At 34.3% G+C, this 14,801-nt stretch overlaps 1 long non-coding RNA gene across 1 annotated transcript in view; it reads left to right on the plus strand.

The window, feature by feature from the left end:
• The first annotated feature begins 6,250 nt into the window (after positions 1-6,250).
• The window catches only part of LOC141495246 (uncharacterized), a 35,996-nt gene continuing 27,445 nt past the window's right edge, over positions 6,251-14,801 (plus strand). Inside the window, exon 1 of the long non-coding RNA XR_012470709.1 lies at positions 6,251-6,426. This is a non-coding gene — a long non-coding RNA (uncharacterized LOC141495246). The remainder of the gene's footprint in view (positions 6,427-14,801) is intronic.

A 14,801-nucleotide genomic window follows, 5' to 3' on the forward strand; every position in this document is an offset into this window, starting at 1 on the left:
GTTTGATTTGCCATTTTAGAGAGAGCTCTGTGGTAATTAATCTTCATTTGCTAAAGTATTTAGTAAACCCACATTCATGCTTCATAAAATCACCTTGCAGATTGCACATGACCACAGGCTGCATTTTGGAAAACTCTGCATTAAAGAATTGATATCCACTGATGTGATGAACTTAAAAGATGATCTCTAATAGATTATCCCAAGGATCAATCCTTAGTCCAGAACTGTACATTACTTTTATCAATGACTAATATAATAGATAATTCAAGTTGTAAGAGGGTTGAATGAGAGTCATGATCTGAAAATGTTACCAAGAAGGGCAGAATTGAATGAGATTAAATTTAACAGAGATGACCATTAAGTTTCATATATAATTTTTAAAATCAACTTCATAATTAGTAGATGAAAATATCTTTCATCAGATATTAGCTCCCTTTTTCTACTTTCTTTTTTAGAAAGATTTTACATATTTTGAGTTTTACAATTTTTCTCCCATTCTTGCTTCCCTCCCCCAACCCCCCACAGAAGGCATTCTGTTAGTCTTTATATTATTTCCATGATATACACTGATCTCAGTTGAATGTGATGACAGAGAAATCATATCCTTAAGGATGAAAAATAAAGTATGGGACAGTAAAATTACATAATAAGATAATGGTTTTTTTTTTCTAATTTGAAGGTCTTTGGTCTCTGTTCAAAGTCCTTAATCCATTCTCTGGATACAGATGATATTCTCCATTGCAGATAGCCCAAAATTGGCCCTGGTTGTCGCACTGATGGAATGAGCAAATCCATTAAGTTAGATCATCACCCCCAGGTTTCTGTTAGGGTGTACAATATTTTTTCTGGTTCTGCTCATCTCACTCAACCCTCCTGGTTTCTAATAGAACAATAGTGTTCCATGATATACATGTACCACAGTTTGTTAAGCCATTCCCCAATTGAAGGACATTCACTTAATTTCCAAGTTTTTGCCACCACAAACAGGGTTGCTATGAATATTTCTGTACAAGTGATGTTTTACTCTATTTCATCATCTCTTCAGGGTATAGACCCAGCAGTGGTATTGCTGGGATAAAGGGTATGCACATTTTTGTTGCCCTTTGAGCAAAATTCAAAATTTCTCTCCAGAAAGGTTGGATGAGTTCACAGCTCTACCAACAATGCATTAGTGTCCCAGATTTCCCACATCCATTCCATCACTGATCATTGTCCTTTCTGGTCATATTGGCCAGTCTGAGAGGTGTGAAGTGGTATCTCAGAGATGCTTTAATTTGTCTTTCTCTAAGAAGAAATAATTTGGAGCAATTTTTAATGTGACTGGATTGCTTTGATTTCCTCAGATTTCAATTACCTTTGCATATCCTTTGACTATTAGTCAATTGGGGAATGACTGGTTTTCTGAAAATTTGACTCAGTTATCTATATATTTTAGGAAATTGCTGAAATCTTTGGGTTTATCAAACAACAAATTACTATAATCATTTCCTACTATTGCACCTAGTCTATTCCACTGATCCACCATTCTATTTCTTAGCCAATAACAGATAGTTTTGATGACTGATGTTTTAAAGATCTGGTTAGGCTAAGCCACCTTCTTACGCACTTTTTTTCATTGAATCACTGGAAATTCTTGACTTTTTGTTTCTCTATATGAATTTACTCACAACTTTTTAATTTACTCACAACTCATTAATTTTTTAATTTTAAAAAATTTAATTTTAATTTAATTTTTTTTTGAATTTTGATTGGTAGGGCACTAAACAGTAAATTTAGTTTGGGTAGAATTGTCATTTTTATTATATTAGCTCAACCTATCCATGAACAGTTGATGCTTGCCCAGTTATTTGAATCTGATTTTATTTGAGTGAGAAGTGTTTTATAATTGTTTTCAAAAAGTTTTTGAGTCTGCCTTGGCAGGTAGACTCCCAGGTATTTTATATTGACTGAGGTTACTTTGAATGGGATTTCTCTTCCTAGCTCTTTCTGCTGTATCTTGCTTGCCATATACAGAAATATTGAGGATTTGTGAGGATTTATTTTATATCCTGTGAATTTGCTAAAGTTTCTAATTATTTCTAGTGATTTTTAGATGATACTTCCAGAGATTCTCTAGATATACCATCATGTCATCTGCAAAGAGTAAGAGTTTTGTCTCCTTCTTCCCTATTCTGATTCCTTCAATTTTTTTTCTTTTCTTATTGTTGAGGCTAACATTTCTAATACGATATTGAATAACAGTGGTGATAATGGGCATACCTTTTTCACACATGACCATATTGGGAAGGCCTCAAGCCTATCCTCCTTGCATATAATGCTTATTGATGGTTTCAGATAGATACTGTTTACGATTCTAAGGAACAGACCATTTATTCCACGACTCTCTAGTATTTTTATTAGGAATGGGTGCTATATTTTATCAAAAGGTATTTCAGCATCTATTGATATAATTGTATGATTTCTGATAGTATAATTAATTATGTCAATAACAGACCTAAGAGTTTTCCTAATATTGAACCAACCCTGCATTCCTGGGATAAATCCTTTAGTGGTAACTTAATGTAAACATTATGCTAATATTTTATTTAAGATTTTTGCATCTATATTCATCAGGGAGATAGATCTATAATTTTCTTTCTTTGTTTTAACTCTTCCTGGTTTAGGTATCAGCACCATATTGGTGTCATAGAAAGAGGCAGAGTTCTGTCTTCACTTATTTTTCCAAAGAGTTTGTACAGAATTTGAATAAATTGTTCCTTAACTGTTTGATATAATTCACTTGTGAATCCATCTGGCCCTGGAGATTTTTTCTTAGGGAGTTCAATAATGGCTTGTTGAGTTTCTTTTTCCGAGATATGGTTATTTAGGTATTTAATTCCCTATTCATTTAATCTAGGAAATGTATTTTTGTAAATATTCATCTATTTCAATTAGATTATCAAATTTATTGGCATAGAGTTGGGCAAAATAATTCCAAATTATTATTTAATTTCCTCCTCTTTGTTGGTGAGTTCACCTTTTTCATTTATGATACTAGCAGTTTGGTTTTCTTCTTTCTTTTTTTAATCAAATTGACCAGAGGTTTATCAATTTCATTGGTTGTTTTTCATAAAACCAGCTCTTGGTTTTATTTATTAGTTCAATAGTTTCATGCCTTTGATTCTATTAATTTTTCCTTTACTTTTTAGAATTTCTAACTTGGTATTTAATGGGGGGTTTTAATTTGTTCTTTCTCTAATTTTTTAGTTGCATATTTAGTTCACTGATTTCCTCTTTCTCTAATTTATTCCTGTAAGCATTTAAAGATACAATATATCCCCTGACAGCCACCTTGAATGTATCCCATATGTTTTGGTATATTGTTTCATTATTGTAATTATCTAGAATGAAATAATTCCTTCTATAATTTGTTGTTTGATCCACTAATTCTTTAAAATGAGGTTGTTAATTTCCAGTTAGCGTTGGGTCTCTATCTCCCTGGCCCAGTATTGCATATGATTTTGATTGCATTATGATCTGAGAAAGATGTTTTCACTCTTTCTGCCTTTCTGCAATTGATCATTAGTTTTTTATGTCCTAGTACAAGATCGATTTTTATGTAAGTGTCATTTACTACACAGAAAAATGTATATTCCTTTCTATCCCCATTCAATTTCCTCCATATGTCTATCATATCTAGGTTTTCTAACAATCTGTTTACCTCCTTAACTTCCATCTTGTTTATTTTATGATTAGATTTATCTAAATCTGAGAGCTGGAGATTGAAGTCTCCCACTAGTAGAGTTTTGCTGTCTATGTCTTTCTGCATCTCTTTCAACTTCTACTCTAAGAATGTGGATGCTTTACCTTTGGGGTACATACATATTTAGTATGGAAATTACTTTAAAGTTCTATGGTACCTTTTAGGAGGATATATTTTCCTTCCTTATCTCTTTTAATGCTATGTATTTTTGCACCTGCTTTGTCTGAGATAAGGATTGCTACCCCTGCTTTTTTCACTTCAGCTGGAGCAAAATATATTTTGCTCCAACCTTTTTCTTTTAACATATATATATATATATATATATGTATATATATATATATATATATATATATGCATACATACATATCTCTTTCAAATGAGTTTCTTGTAAACAGCATATTATAGGATTGTGGCTTTAATCCACTCTGCTATTTGCTTAAGTTTTAACAGAGAGGTCATCCCACTCATATTCAAAGTTGTAATTACTAACTCTTTATTGCCCTTCATGCTATCTTCCTTCTCTTTGACTTTTTCCCTTTCTACCCTTTATCCATATTCCCCAGTGTTTTGTTTCTGAATACCACCACCTTCAGTGTGTTTGCCCTCTTATATCAACCCCCTCCCCTTTTTTCCCCTTTCCCTTTCCCCTTCTTCCTTTCCTACTGTTAGTTCCCCTTTTTCTCCCTCCCTGCCCCCCTCCCCTTTGCTCTTTTTCATGCTTGAAAGTTAATATAAGTTTATTAACTTAATTGTGTCTAAGTTAACATTAAGCCAAGTCTGATGAGATGAAGATTCAGGTGGTTCTCATCTCCTCCCTTCTCCCCCTCAGTGACAATATGTCTTTTGTACCTCTTGATGTAATGAGATGTACCCCATTCAGTCTCCTTCCATCCTCCCTTCTTCTTGCTGTCTTCCTTTTCAAGGAGGTATTGCTTTTAAATCATTCTATCTGAGTCACAGAAAAGTTATGAGTGACCATCACTTCTGGCCATGTATATTCTAATAGAGTTACAATTCTCAAAAGTTATGAGACTCTTTCTTCCAATTGGGTATAGAGCCAGTTTCCTCTTATCAGATAATCGGTTTTCTTTACCTTTTCATGTGTCTCTTGAGCCTCCTGTTTGATGTCCAAATTTTCTATTTTGCTCTGGTTATTTCATCCTGAAATCTTGGAAGTCTCCCATTTCACTAAATGTCCATCTTTTCCACTGGAAGAGAAGGCTTAGCTTTGACAGGTAGTGGATTCTTGGCTGTTTTCCAAGCTCCCTTGCTCTTTGAAATATCTCATTCCAGGCCCTTTGATCCCTTAATGTTGCTGTGGCCAAGTCCTGTGTAATCCTTATTGCCTTGGTATTTAATTTTTTTTTCTTTCTGGCTTCTTACAGGACTTTTTCTTTTATCTGATAGTTCTGGAATTTTACTACAACATTCCTTTGTATTTTCATTTTAGGATCTCTTTCCTGAGGAGATCGAAGTATTCTTTCAATAACTATTTTGCCCTCTGGTTCCATGACATCAGGGCAATTTTCCATAATTAAATTCTGTAATATTGAGTCCAGGCTTTTTTCTCTTTAATGTTTTCAGGAACACCTATAATTCTCAGGTTCTCCCATCTTGATCTGTTCTCGAGGTCATTGGTTTTGCTGATGAAGTATTCTACATTTTCTTCTATTTTTTTGATCTTTAGGTTTTGTATAACACAATCTTGTTGTCTCTTGAAATCATTCATTTCTGCTCATTCCATTCTTTTTTAAGAGAATATTTTTCTTCATTTATCTTTTGTAACTCCTTTTCCAGTTGGTCAATTCTGTTTTAGAAGGAGTTTTCCATTTGCCCGTGTAGATTTGAGAGAATCATTTTCTTTTTGCATTTTCCCAATTGATGATCTAAGTTATTCTCCTTTTGCATTTGTCCAATTATATTTTCCAAGAATTTGTTTTCTTGTTGCTAGATGTTAATTTTCTCTTGCAACATGTTAATTTTCTCTTGAGTTTCTTTTCCCTATTTTCCAATTGATTTTTAAATTCCTTTCTGATTTCTTCAAGCAAGTCTTTCTGGGCTGGAGACCAATTCATATTCTCCTCAGCAGTTCTAGATCTCTCTGGGTTAGAATCTGTTCCTTGTAAGTATTTCTCCATGGGCCCCCTTTCTCTGGCCTTTTTTCATCTTGCTAGGATCTTGTGTTGGTGGGGGGGGGGCGGAGCTGGCTCTCAGAGGTTTGGTTTTGAAGATCCCAGAGGTTTTTTTTCACTTGGCTTAGTAATTCCAAGGGCCAGACTCTAGGGGGTGCTGGCTGCTTTCTCTTGAGTGTTTGAGGTCCTCAGCAGCAGGGTCTGAGTTGACCTTGAACATTGGGCTGGGCCCTGGGTGAGTGTTAATCTCTTTCTGTTGAGTGAACTCTGTTGCCCTGAGGGGGTGGGGGGTTGTTTATTATTTGTTCTGGGCAAAGGGCTCTGATGAAAGCATGGACCTCAGGTCCCTCCCCCAGCTGGTTGTTTTGTAGCTCTCCCCACTCTGCCCCACAGCCAAAACCTATAGTTGAATCTTTCACTTACAACTCACTGCAGTCTCTATGACTGAGGGACTGAGGCTGGCCTCCTGACTTTCACCAGCTGCTGTCCCCACGCTGATACTCTGCTTTCATCTCCTGGTTCACCCACAGTCCCCTGAGACAGACCTTCTTGGTAAGTGTTCTTCTCCTAGATTCTCTTTCTGGATTTTGTTGATCAAATTTTTGTTAACAGGTTTCTCTCATGTTGTTTTTGAGGTGAAAGAGAAGCACTTATCACAGTGCCTTGTCTTCTCTCTGCCCTCTTGACCAGAAATCTAGTTCCCTCTTTTTAGGATATTGGGATGATTGTCCCTGAAAGTTCAATTTTTTTACTTGTATGATTTCATCTTTGAACTAACTAGTGTTGAGTTGAATTGATCAATCAATCCATTGAAAATAAATATTGGGGCAGCTAGGTGGCATAATGGATAAAGCACTGGCTTTGGAGTCAGGAGTACCTGGGTTCAAATCTGGTCTCAGACACTTAATAATTACCTAGCTGTGTGGGCTTGGGCAAGCCACTTAACCCCATTTGCCTTACAAAAAAAAAAAAGAAAAAAAAAGAAAAGAAATATCAAACTTGTATTGAAATCATACCATGTGTCAAGACTCCAGAACCAGGCAGGTGTTAGTTTCTCTATGATATTCCCTAATCTGTCTATATTTTGAGTAATACAATCTGGGAATTAAATTTAAAGAAAGAATATATACAAACTGAAGAATATTCAGGTATGGGTAGCAAAAATAATGAAAGCACTACATACCATGTTTTATAAGGATAATTTGGAACCTGGAGAAGAAAAGATTTGGGGAGAGAGACACATGATGGCTTTCAAAATATTTGAAAGGCTTTTAGGTGTAGCAGAGAATCAACTTCTTCCATTGGATACTATAAGACAAAACTTGGAGACTTGTCTGCAAATCTTGAAAAGGCATATTTTGGTGCAATATAAGGAAAAACACTTTCCAGAATCTAAAACAATACAGAAATAAAATGATCTGTCTTGAAAAGTATTGGATTCTTAACATTAAACATCTTTAAAAACATTTATATCGGGGCAACTAGGTGGTACAGTAGATAGAGCACTAGTCCTGAAGTCAGGAGGACCTTATTTCAAATCCAGCCTCAGACATTTAATAATTACTTAGCTGTGTGAACTTGGGCAGTCACTTAACCCCATTGCCTTGCAAAACAAATAAAGAAAAAGAAGAAAAAGGTTTGTGATTCTTTCCCTATGGTGATGATAAAGAAGGAAGATGTTCCACCCAAAACATAAAACAATTCAAAAGATCTTGAAGACCAAGAAGATATTGTTGAAAGGTTTATTTACATAGTTAGCTAAAAAGAGAATAATCAAACACCTTCTCCTGACCCTAGTAACCTAACTTACTTCAGCTTCAAAGGTATCCCCAATTAAATAAAAGCCTTTAAGAGCACTAATTTTGATCACTTTGATCGCTTACATCATTTTTGATAGCAGCAGTTTTTTCCTGGCATTCAAAGAAGATTCAGGATAAAATATTTTAGTAATCATTATTGATATCAAGCCCAATAATTAACATGTCAAGTATGTCTGATAGAGAAAAGAAGGCTTTCATCAGACTTGCTACAGACTCTGATGTTTGATTAGAGTCATCTAAACCTCATCCAAGTAGTCTGATCTATATAACATTAAGTTATATATAACTTAATGTTATATAAAGTATATGTGTGGGGGTAAAAACGTTGGCTAATTTTTGAAAGTTATATAGAAGAGACTGCTGAATGATTATGAATTGGAATAAATGGCATTATGTTTTGATTTCTCCATATGTATATTTACCTGAGATGTTGATCTTGATATTTAGCCTTAAATTTCAACTTAAAGTAGTTGCCTCATTGTTCTCATCTGTTAACATCTTTTCTTTTATTTTAATTCATATCCAGTCATTCAATTAATAAATTATACCTTATGGGTTTATGTCATCCACAAATTTATTAAGATGCCAACTGTGCTTTCATCCAAAACCAAGGGTAAAAATGTCAAACAGATAAATGGCAAGAGCTGGGTCACTCCTGTAGAGCTTTCCCTCCAGATCTATGTCAAGCAATCAATTATAATTCTTTGAGTGTGGGCATTGAGTGATTTCCAAATCCACTTAACTGCATTATTATCCAAACCATATACTTCCATTTTTAAATAAGGATATTATGAGAGATTTAGAAATATCTCTTTCTGAAATTCAAGTATATTATGTTCATGATATTCTCTTGATCTATCAGTTCAATAATCCCATAAAAAAGTAAATTTGATAAGTTTGTAAGATTTGTTCTTGTTAGAATTAGAATAGGTTGTGGTGTGGTATTCATTACATCACTTTCTAATTGCTTTCACACCATCTCTTTTAAAAATATGCTCTAGGACATGGATATCAAACCTTTTAACTCTTCTGAGCTGCATCACCCAGCAAAAATTTGTCAAGGGCCGCACATAAATCTTAACATTTATTTATGAATACATTGTAACCCACATTACCAATGAGTATAATAATGTCTCATGAATCGACTTTGAGGATCACATGCAGTCAACAGACTGTGGGTTGGACAAAATGCTTTAAGCTTTAACTAGGAATTCTCTTTTTAACTAGGAATGCTCTTTCTTCCCATTTACAAAAATGTGTAATTCGTATGTTTTTTAATTTGTTCATCTCTTAGAGCCTTTGATTTTTCATAATGTTTTGAGAAATCATACATTAGTGACTCAGCAATTCAACTTTTGGTATTTTTAGAATCCTGAGAAGCTGTTCATCTGGATCTTGGGAATTTAACCCCTGAAGGCATCTAAGTTGTATCTAATAATTTCATTTACTTTGGTTTTCCATTGCTTCAAACTGGAGATCATTTTTCTCTCAAGGTACTAATCCACATTGATTCTGATATAGAGAGATATGTAGTCAAGGGAAGTGTACATCTCCTAGATACCACTGTATCACAAGCGAAAACAATTGAATGAAGGAAAGAGGCAATCTTCTAAGGATCATATACACTAGGAAGAGTAATTCATTAGGGATTGCTGCAAGAAAATACAGAGATGCCCCTCCCCAATTTTGATGATTAATACAAGTGAGGATGAATTACACTTGTACTAGCTTATATGATGTTGACAAAATATTAATCATTTTAGGAAAAGCTACATGAAAAATGGAGATATTGATGATGCTCTGAACTTAAGATTTTCTCAGATTTTCAATGCCTTTATCCTTTATTAAATTATCTTTTTATTAAGAATTTAGTAATTATCAACAAACATGAATACTGAAGAATAATAAGAATCAAAAAATAGAATTTATATGAAACTTCAAATTTTAGCTATATGTTTTAAAGTATATGAAATCTAACATGATCATAACAATATTTTCCTGTTGCATCTCTTCTGAAGTCCTTGTTATTAATGATTTTCCTCTATTTTTCCTACATTTCCTATATCATTTCCTATGCTCATTTCTTCTCCTTTTTTAATATGTCTGTCAATTTCCATTACTCTGCCACCCACCAAAGTAAATCCCTTTCTTATAACAAATAAGTAAAATCAAGTGAAATAAACCCATTGCTAATGTCAGAAAAGTCATATTTCATCCAGGACTGGCTCCAGGAATTTTCACTAGGTCTCTCAAAGCCTGATATCTTTTTAGTTTTATCTTCACCATCTGGTTTACTTCAATTTCAAGCTAAAATTCCCACTTTTCATATGAAGTCCTTTCTAATCCATTCTAATTTCAATAAATTTCCTCTGCTGGTTTATGTTCTTTTTGTTTGGTATATACCGTTCTTGTATGTAATTACTTCCCCCATTAGATTGTGAGCCTTTTCCTTTCCATCTAGCTCCTTACTGATGCAGAATCAACCCTTAATGAATGAATATTAAATGATTGACCTTTAGGGTCTCATCTCTCTATTAAGACATTGTAGTCTTCTGAAGTCATTATTGATTCCTATATCAGAGCTCTAGATTGTTTAAAAGTTGTTTTCATCCATATTAGTGTGATTTTATAGCAAATTTCTCCTTTTTCTGGTGATTTTAATTTAAAATAGTTTATATGAATCTTCCCAATTTTCTCTGAATGTAAGCCATGATAGATTAAGGTCTTGTACTCTCCTCTTGAAAGACATCCATTATCTTCCTAGTTCTCTGCCTCAGAAAAAGTTCTGCCAAAAATTGTTTAATACATATGGGTCTTCTCCTGATTTTACCTCTTTAGATTATATGTCTTGTAGCAGTATTATTGGGTCAAAGGAAATGTATAGTTTAGTGATTTATTTTCCAGAATTGTTGGACCAGTTCACAGTTCCATCAGCAGTGAATTGATATGTTTGTTAGGATTCACCTTCACCTTGCAAATTTCTCTTTGTGATAGCTACACTAGGATTTGGATGGCTTAAAAGATATAGCAATCACTAGACTTGTAACCAATTGGAATAAAGTGCTCTACCTTAGTAGATAATACCTTCAAAATAATTCATGCAAAACTTAGTCCTAGATTTCAGAGGCAAGTAGTTGGCTCAGTTGATAGGACACTGAGTCTGAAGTCATAAATATCTGAGTTTCAAACAAGCCTCAGAAATTAACTAGTTTGTGATCATGGGCAAGTTACTTAATCTCTTTCTCCCTTCCCAAGGTCGCTTTGTAGGTCATATAAATAATTTGCTTAGCATACATATTTTAATAAAAATGTCATTTCCCTTCTCCCTCCTCCCCATTGCAGGACTAATCCAAAGGCAATCAGTACTCACTATAACTAATTTAAGTGTCAACTTCCAATGGACATCACAAGTTGAAAAGTCACTTCATTATTTCTAAACAAAATGGATGAAACTTGCTTAGATGTATTCTAGTTAGCAAAGTTCTCCTGGAGACATGTTTATCTTCAGTTTTTATTCAAAGTTTCTCCTGATTGGACTGAGTACCCTAAAAAAAGGAAGAAATAAGAGTAGACTTTTATAATCAGGTTAATTTTGGATAGAGAGAGAAGAAGCAAGTTTGGTGAGGACAATTCAATTTGAAGAATTTAATTTCAGAGAAAACTTTAATATGAGGTAAAGTAGGGATTAGAAGCATCCATACCAACAAGACTCAAAACCTCCCTAGGGCACCTCAAGTAGATGATTATTAGAGTACTTGTTTAAATAGCATATTAGAAAATAACAGTATAAACCCCCTTAGACTGAAAACTGTTTAAATCCTTTAAATATATTATTTGTTTTTACTTTTTGTTTTTAGATTTTTTCAAGGCAATGGGGATAAGTGTCTTGCCAAAGCCACACATCTAGGTAATTATTAAGTGTCTGAGGCTAGATTTGAACTCAGGTTCTCCTGACTCCAGGGCCAGTGCTCTATCCACTGTGCCACCTAGCCACCCCCACCCTTAAATATATTATTCTTGAAATTATTTAGGAAATGTGTAGTAGGAAATATAATAATAAAGTCATTTGTTAGATTGATAAATGTTTGCATTTTGAAAAAGCATCATATTTCCTGATTTTTTTCCTCTCTCTCTCTCTCTCTCTCTCTCTCTCAAAAACCAGGTGTGCCTTTCTATTGTGCTCAAGTTGAAAGTTAAGTAGCTGTCAAAGGTCACTTTGATCAGCATCAAAAGGCTAGACTTACTCTATTTTTGAATATCCTACAAAAAATTTCTGAAGAGTCAATATGAAATGAAGGGAAGCTATCAAGATTAGGATTAGGAAGCTTTTATTTGATTCCCTCCTAAAAGCTAGGAACTTAATGTCTCTGAAACTCATTTTCATAATATTTATCAAATTTTGGTAATAACATTTACATCACCTACATCATTGGATGTTTGTGAAGTTCAGATGAGATCATGATATAGAGTGCTTTGTAATAACAAAGCATTTCCTTATTGTGAGTAATTATTTCTCTTTTATTGTTTTGGTTTTACAAATATCATTTCTGAAGAGCATTGCTGCTTAGCTAACAGATCCCTAGGAGAAGAAATGCCTCGAAAAATGAACACATTTTACCTCTTAGTCTCCAATAAATTATTTTGTAACTAAAAAGCTATTTCCTTAACTTTTTCCCATGCAACAAGGTAGGGAAACTTTTTTTTCTGCCAAGAGTCATTTGGATATGCATAACATCACTTCCCTGCTACATTTGGTCAAATATTTAATTAATTCACCTCTTTTAAATGCTACCTGTGATTGCCATGGTAGCACTAGAAAAGATGATTTTGAGGGTCTTATTCAGTCAGTGGGCTGGAAGTTCCTCATCCTTGCATACAAGATATATTTAGACTCTGCTTGAATAATGCTGAGGCTGAGGCAACAACCAATAAGCACCAATTATATACAGAATCATTCAGGGTAAATATAATCCTAGTTCATAAGGGTATATCAGCTATTAAATATAGTCTTTCAAAACAGATACCTCCCTATCAAGAACCATTCAGATAGGCTTAATACTGAATTATCAGTATTCTGGAAAGAAAACATCTATGTGTCAGAATTATTATTTGATCTCACTTTTCCATTTGAGGGTCCAATATTAGTTCTTTACACAATTTCATCCTATACAACAGTCATCTGATGTAATACAGCTGACCAGGGTACATGATTTCTCTCTTGATATTTCAGTTGTCACTCTGAATTATGTTGCTGAAAGCTCATCATTTCATGTTGACTTTTAACAGGTTGCTGCATCTTATCCCATGAATCATCTAATCCATTTAGATTCAATTTATATTCAGCTTCAAGGCTGTCTTCTTCTATATTATGTCTTGTTCAATATATTCTTACTGACTGATGGAGGTGGTGAATTAGTTCATGGCTTCTAATCTTCCTCTAAATTCCTACATCTTTTAACTATATAAAAGCATCTGGTAAGAATGAATGGCCCTTCCCCACCTGTTTCTTCCTTGGCTACCTATTTCTTTTTCATTGTCAACTTCTCTTGAGGATTATGATTACCTTGAACAAGTTTACAATATATAGTATCCATCCTTTGTTGTTTCTAAGTCATATGTCAATTTTGTATTCTGGATCTTGCTTAAATATTCCTCTTAGCAGATTTCCAGAATAATCTTGGATCTCATGTCATCTTAAACGAATTTCTTTGCTTAGGTTTATTTCCCTTTCCTTCCTACTCAATGCAACCCAATGCTTCTATAATTCTATTTTCTTTGATAGTGTCCCTTAATACTAGAAGTGACTTACTGTCTTAGTTTCATATTATTGATAAAAAGATGTATTTTCGCAGTTTTAGAAGTGAAAATTTGGAGACATAACCAATATATGAGTTTTTCTTCCTTCTTATGTTTGTATCAGAATGACAGTCTATCACACTCTTGTTTGTTTGTTGAATCATCTCTGGTGCTCACTCTCCACAATATCCATTAACATCCATTAAGCCAAAAGCCCATTCAATTTTGCAATGAATTCCACTTCCCAGGGTGCATAATTGGGGGTTACACACAGTATAGTACATTATGGAGCATCAGTTGGTCCCTGTATTAAGTTAAGCAGTAAGAGCTATTACCTGGACCCTGAACATCTCTAGCCTAGCACCTGAACATAAAGATGTTAATCAATGGGTTGTCTTCCCTTTCAGAGGATGCTCACCACAGAATACCTGCTGGAGCAACTCTCAACAACAAATGAAGTTTTCTCAGGTGGAAACACAAAGACTATGATTTGTGGAACTGCAGTGATGAAATTGAGAAATATTCAAGTTTAGCCTTTTGGACACTGTAGCATAAGTCTTTTTCATTCTCCTTTTAAATATTCTTTACTCTTGAGTGCCATCATATTCTTGGGGTCTCCAGAGTCTCCACTCATAGGTCCTGGAATCACCTCCCCTCATTTCATAGAAATGTTCTATTGTCTAAAACTTTCCCTCCACATTGAAGCTTCCTTGTTCTGCATTCTCTCCTTTAGTAGTACTGTCTAATGTTATTATTGCTTAATCATTTCAGTTGTGTCTGACACCTTGTGACCCCATTTGGAATTTTCTTGGCATATGTACTGGAGTGGTTTGCTATTTCCTTTTTCAGCTCAAATGAGAAACTAGTCAAGCAAGACTGAGTGATTTGCCCAAGCTCACTCAACTATCTACCCTATGTTATTTGATATGAAAACTAATGCGCCAAGCAAAAAAGCTTCAAAGTCTCTTAGAGGACTTCTGGGGCCAAGCCAAGATGGTGGCATGAAACTAACATGCTCCCTGAGCTTTTCCCTACCAAATATAAAAGAAGCTTCTGCACTGAAACTCAAGCTACAGATCCCAACAAGAACAGAGCAGATCCAAAGAAATTTTCTTTTTTTAATTTTTTTTATTTTCATCCATTTATACAAGCATACTTCCAAGTTACAGAATTTCCCTCAACATGTTCTTCCCATCCCCCTACCCTCAGTAGGGAACAATCAGGTTAGCTTTTTACATACATATTTTGTTAAACATATTTACAAATGTGTAATTTTTGGCATGAGGAATTAGTATTAAGGGAAAGAGATAC

Source organism: Macrotis lagotis, chromosome 8, assembly GCF_037893015.1.
Source record: "Macrotis lagotis isolate mMagLag1 chromosome 8, bilby.v1.9.chrom.fasta, whole genome shotgun sequence".
NCBI lineage: Eukaryota > Metazoa > Chordata > Mammalia > Peramelemorphia > Peramelidae > Macrotis > Macrotis lagotis.